The following is a 6,711-nucleotide window of genomic DNA, read 5'->3' on the forward strand; positions in this document are numbered from 1 at the left end:
AGATGGTATCTCAATGTAGTTTTGATTTGCATTTCTCTGATGACCAGTGATGGTGAGCATTTTTTCATATGTTTGTTGGCCTCATGTATGTCTTCTTTTATAAAGTGTCTGTACATATCCTTCGCCCACTTTTGAATGGGCTTGTTTGTTTTTTTTCTTGTAAATCTGTTTTAGTTCTTTGTAGATTCTGGATATGAGCCCTTTGTCAGATGGGTAGATTGCAAAAAATTTTTTCCCATTCTGTTGGTTGCCAGTTCACTCTAATGACTGCTGCTTTTGCCGTGCAGAAGCTGTGGAGTTTAATTAGGTCCCATTTGTCTATTTTGGCTTTTGTTGCCAATGCTTTTGGTGTTTTGGTCATGGAGTCCTTGCCTATGCCTATGTCCTAAATGGTTTTGTCTAGATTTTCTTCTAGGGTTTTTATGGTATTAGGTGTTATGTTTAAGTCTTTAATCCATCTGGAGTTAATTTTAGTGTAAGGTGTCAGGAAGGGGTCCAGTTTCTGCTTTCTGCACATGGTTAGCCAGTTTTCCCAACACCATTTATTAAACAGGGAATTCTTTCCCCCATTGCTTGTTTTTGTCAGGTTTGTCAAAGATCAGATGGTTGTAGATGTGTGGTGTTGCCTCCGAGGCCTCTGTTCTGTTCCATTGGTCTATATCTCTGTTTTGGTTCCAGTACCATGCTGTTTTGATTACTGTAGCCTTATAGTATCATTTGAAGTCTGGTATTATGATGCCTCCTATTTTTTTTTTTTTAATAGAGATGGGGTTTTGCCATGTTGGCCAGGCTGGTCTCGAACCCCTGAGCTCAGGTGATCCACCCGCCTTGGCCTCTCAACGTGCTGCGATTACAGGCATGAGCCACTGTGCCCGGCCCCCTCTGCAGGTTCTATGCCCCAAACCCTGCCATGGGGTGAGGAGTCCTCTCTCCACTACACCAGCCCTGCTGTGGATTTTGAAGTGATGGTTCCTCCTAACACAGTTTGGGACCCCAGGCGTGGTGTCTGATCTGGGGAAGCCTGGAGGGTGTGAATGGGTGAGGAAGCTGATGGGAGGATACGCAATGGCTCTGCCCATCCCGGCCATCACCACAAGGGGGCAGCACTGTGGTGCTTTGAGTCTACCTCAGTTTCTCCCTCTGAAGGTACTATGGCCATATCCTGTTATGGGGTAAGGAGTCCTTTCTCCACTGCACGCTGCCCACCTGTGGAGTTTGCAGTGATGGTCCCCCTAACACAGGTTGGGATCCCAAGCATGGTGTCCGAACTGGGCAAGCCTTGAGGGTGAATGAGTGAGGAAGCAGATAGGATGTATTGCAGCTCTGCCCATCCTGGCCATCACCATAAGGGGGAAGCATTTGGCTGCTGTGAGTCCGCCTCTATTTCTCCTTCTAAAGATTTTTTTTTTTTTTTTTTAAATAGAGACAGGGTTTCACCATGTTGGCCAGGCTGGTCTCGAACTCCTGACCTCAGGTGATCTGCCTGCCTCGGCCTCTCAAAGTGCTGAGAGTACAGATGTGAGCCACCATGCCCGGCCCCCTCTGCAGGTTCTATGCCCCAAACCCTGCCTTGGGGTGAAGGGTCCTTTCTCAACTGCGCCCGCCCCCTCTGTGGATTTTGGAGTGATGGGTCCCCTAACATAGGTTTGGACCCCAGGCGTGCTGTCTGAACTAGGGAAGCCTTGAGGGTGCATGGGTAAGGAAGCTGACGGGGGATGTATTCCGGCTCTGCCCATCCCGGCCATCGCCACAAGGGAGCAGCATTGAGGTGCTTTGAGTCTGCCTCAGTTTGTCCCTCTGAAGGTACTATGCCCCAAACCCTGCCACGGGGTGAGGAGTCTTCTCTCCACCATGCCTGGGCGCCCTGTGGATTTTGAAGTGATGGTTCCCCCTAACACAGGTTGGGACCCCAGGCGTGGTGTCAGAACTGGGGGAGGCTTTAGGGTGAATGGGTGAGGAAGCAGGTAGGGGATGCGCTGAGGCTCTGTCCATCCCAGCCATCACCACAAGGGAGCAGCACTGGGCTCCTGTGAGTCTGCCTCAATTTCTCCCTCTACAGGTTTTCTTTTTTTTTTTAAATAGAGACGAGGTTTCACCATGTTGGCCAGGCTGGTCTCGAACTCCTGACCTCAGGTGATCCGCCCGCCTCAGCCTCCCAATGTGCTGGGATTACAGGCGTGAGCCACCATGCCCGGCACCCTCTGCAGGTTCTTTGCCCCAAACCATGCCTTGGGGCTTGGGGTCCTCTCTCTACTACGCCCAACCCACTGTGGATTTTGAAGTGATGGTTCCCCTAATACAGGTTGAGACCCCAGGCATGGCGTGTGAACTGGGGAAGTCTTGAGGGTGCATGGGTCAGAAAGCGGACTGAGGGATGTGTTCTGGTTCTGCCCATCCCAGCCATCTCCAAAAGAGGGCAGCACTGGGCTGCTGTGAGTCCACCTCAGTTTCTCCCTCTGAAGGTACTATGCCCCAAACCCTGCCATGGGGTGAGGAGTCCTCTTTCCACTGTACCCGCGCTCCCCCCCATACACCCCGCCCGTGGATTTTGAACTGATGGTTCCCCCTAACACTTGCTGGGACCCAAGGCGTGGTGTCTGAACTGGGAAAGCCTTGAGGGTGATTGGGTGAGGAAGCTGATTGGAGGATGCGCTCCGGCTGTGCCCATCCCGGCTATCGCCACAAGTGGGCAGCACCGGACTGCTGTGAGTCCGCCTCAGTTTCTTCCTCTGCAGGTTCTATTCCCCAAACTATGCCATGGGATAGGGACTCCTCATCACCCACGGGCCTTGCTGGAAGAGGTTGCAATGCCACCCAGGTCACACAGTATGGCTGCGGGAGTGGTGGCTTAGACCCCAGGCCCTCAGCACCCAGGAAGTCGCATGGGTCAGGGCTTCTAGAAGACTGTTTTTGTGGGGGTTTTTTTTGAGATGGAGTTTCACTTTTGTTGCCCAGGCTGGAGTGCAATGGAGTGATCTCAGCTCACCCAACTCCTGCCTTCCTGGTTCAAGCGATTCTCCTGCCTCTGCCCTCCAAGTAGCTGGAATTACAGGCATATTCTACCACCCCTGACTAATGTTTGTATTTTTAGTAGAGACGGTGTTTCTCCATGTTGGTCAGGCTGGTCTCAAACTCCCAACCTCAGGTGACCCACCCACCTTGGCCTCCCAAAGTGCTGGGATTACAGGCGTGAGCCACCGTTTCCGGCCCTCAAAGGTGCTTTCTGTCTCAACTTTCCAGAAATGCTAAATATTGAAGCCATTCAAATATTAGCAAAAAGAGATGATTTAAGTAAACAATGGTGCATTTATGAAATGCAGCGTGCTGCAGCCAGAAAATGCTGTAGCAGCAGAGTTGGTTAACTAGTCTGCAGGCTGAACGCAGCCCCTACCCCCACCTGTTTTTATTCCATCTGTGAGCTAAGAATAGTTCCTACTTTTTTTAAATGGTTAAAAAAAATCAAAAGACGTGAAAACTATATGAAATTCCAATTTCAGGGACTGTAAATAAAGTTTTATTGGAACACAGCCACACTTACTCATTTACATATTGTCTGTGGCTTTTCTTCGCACTAAAAGAGCAGGGTTGAATAGCTGCTAAAAAGAACATGTAACCGCAAAGCCAAATATATTTACATTCTGGATCTTTACTGAAAGTTTGCTGACCCCTATCATAGAATATCTGATGGCATGCAAATAAAACAATATCTTATGTACAGTGTACTATTGCTGTGGTAATAGGAAAAGCAACTATCCAATGCCATATTGTATAGAAAAAATGCTGGAATGAATACATGCTAACATGAATAGATATCTCTGCGAGTGGAATCACAGACAATTTTTTTTTGAGACCAGAGTGTCACTCTGTCACCCAGGCTGGAGTGCAGTGGCGCGATTTCGGCTCACTGCAACCTCCATCTCCAGGGTCAAGCAATTCTACTTCAGCCTCCCAGGTAGCTGGGATTACAGGCACCTGCCACCATGCCCAGCTAATTTTTTCATTTTTAGTAGAGACAGGTTTTCACCACATTGGCCAGGCTGGTCTTGGACTCCTGACCTCAGGTGATCTGCCTGCCTTAGATAATTTTTATCTCTGATTTTTGCATGGTTGAATTTTTGTACAATTTATGTACTGTACAAGCACAGGTTTTTATTAAGAAAAAGAGTCCTGCCCCGCTCCTCTGAACTCTGCAGTTCCTTGGCTGAACTGTGTTTACTTTGTCCTTTTTTGCCCCTCCTTTATCCTTTTCCTTCCAGCTTCATCTTGCTCTCCACCCTTTTCCACTTTTTACTCATTATCTTATTTCTTCCTTCAAAATTCAGCCCAGACCTCTTCACCTCCTCCAAGAAGCCTTCCTTGATTTCCCAAGGCCAGGTTAAGGGATCTCCTCCCCATTCTCATAGTGCCCTGGGTTATCTTACTTGTTGCTCTTGAAGCAGGAAAGGTGGCGAAACAGACCTCTCCAACACTGAACTGGGAAGGAAGGGGTGATTTATTCGGCCAATAGCAAGGCGGTGTAGTTGCCTAACAGCCAAGCTCCAGCTCACAGAGCAAGTCCCTGCCCTTTTAAAGGTTCGAACTCTAGAAATTACAGGTGAAAGGGTCTTGGGCCATGGAGTAGGGTGGGGTATAATGACTTAGGTGGGGATTTGATCTTGTTTAAGTAAAAACAAAGCCTTCCAGAAAGCTTCCTCCACACTAAGCCTGCCCTTTACCTCTACGGGAGGGTGATTAAGGTGGCGCCTTTACTTCTATTGAAATGCAGTGTGGAAGGCAAGGCGGAGGTGGTCTTACATGCCTAGGTCTCCCCCTTCGCTCTCATTACACTACATTGTGATGACTTACTTAAGAGTCTGTCTCCCTAACAAGACTGCAAGTTGTTGAGGGACAGGTTCTTATTTATACCCAGCAAAGGCCTAGAACATGATAGGTTCTCAAATAAATAATGGATGAATGAAAGACGATTTGAATAAATGAATAAATGAATGAATGGGACTGGTGCTGGAGATACAAGCCGATAGATTGGGAGAAGCTTTCTAGAAATGAGGCTCTTAAGCAAAACCTCAACGGACCACGGAGAAGGCACCATGCCAACATACAGAGCTACAAAATTTTAATTTTTAAAACTTTATTTTTTATTTTTATTTATTTTGAGCCAGGGTCTCACTCTGAGTGCAGAAGCAGTGTCTCGGCTTACTGGAAGCCTCTGCCTCCTGGGCTCAAGGTATCTTCCCACCTCAGCCTCCTGAGTAGCTGGGACTAGAGGCCAACATTTTTTACATTTGCATAAACGTCTTTGTAAATGCATAGTAAAAAGGTCTGGTGAGGCCGGGCGCGGTGGCTCAAGCCTGTAATCCCAGCACTGTGGGAGGCCGAGGCGGGTGGATCACGAGGTCAAGAGATCGAGACCATCCTGGTCAACATGGTGAAACCCCGTCTCTACTAAAAATAGAAAAAATTAGCTGGGCATGGTGGCGCGTGCCTGTAATCCCAGCGACTCAGGAGGCTGGGGCAGGAGAATTGCCTGAACCCGGGAGGCGGAGGTTGCGGTGAGCCGAGATCGCAGCATTGCACTCCAGCCTGGGTAACAAGAGGGAAACTCCGTCTCAAAAAAAAAAAAAAAGGTCTGGTGAGATACAGGTCAGAGAGGAAGCAGCACAAGAAACACCCAGACATTAGCTGGCCATGAAGATTCAGCACTGTGGACAGGGATGTCTGTCTATGTGTGTGTGTGTCTGTGTCTCTCTCTCTCTCTCTCTCTCTCTCTCTCTCACACACACACACACACCCCTACTACTGGTGGTAAGTTAGTTCCATTTGTGGTAGAGACAAAGAGGACTAAGATAGACATTACCTTCAAGGAACCCACAATCTTATGGGAGAGATCGCTATGTAGTTGAATAATAACTTAATAATGACATATGTGAATTACATTATTATAGCAAGAGTCCAGGCATGGTAGCTCACACCTGTAATCCTAGCACTTTGGGAGGCCAAGGAGGGTGGATCACTTGATGCCAGGGGTTCAAGACCAGACTGGCCAAGATGGCAAAACCCCATCCTACTAAAAATGCCAAAAAATTAGCCAGATATGGTGGTGGGTGCCTGGAATCCCAGCTTCTCAGGAGGCTGAGGCAGGAGAACCCAGGAGGCAGAGGTTGCAGTGAGCTGAGATCATGCCACTGCACTCCAGCTTGGGTGACAGAGAAAGACCTTGTCAAGAGAAGGAAAGAAGAGAAGAGGAAGGGGAAGAGGGGGAAGGGGGAAGGGGGAAGGGAAGGGGGAAGGGGATAGGGGGAAGGGAAAGGGGAAGGGAAGAAAGAAGGGAGAAGGAGGAAGGGAAGGGAGAAGGGGGAAGGGAAGGGAAGAAGGAAGGAGGAGAGAGGGAGGGAGGGAAGGAAGGAAGGGGAAGGAAGGAAGGGAAAGAAGGAAGGGAAGGAAGGAAAATAGCAATAATGGTCATCATTATCATTTGTTTATTATTTTTAGAAGCAAGGTCGCATTCTGTCACTTCGCCTGGAGTACAATGGCACAATCATAACACTGCAGCCTCCAGCTACTGAGTTCAAGTGATGCTTCCACTTCGGCCTGAGTCACTAGGACTGCAGGTGCACACCACCGTGACTGTAATTATCCTTTATTTCTTATTTTTTTGTGGAGAAATGAGGGTCTTGCTATGTTGCTTAGGCTGATCTTGAACTCCTGGCCTCC

Source organism: Cebus imitator, unplaced genomic scaffold, assembly GCF_001604975.1.
Source record: "Cebus imitator isolate Cc_AM_T3 unplaced genomic scaffold, Cebus_imitator-1.0 Scaffold4, whole genome shotgun sequence".
NCBI classification, from domain to species: domain Eukaryota; kingdom Metazoa; phylum Chordata; class Mammalia; order Primates; family Cebidae; genus Cebus; species Cebus imitator.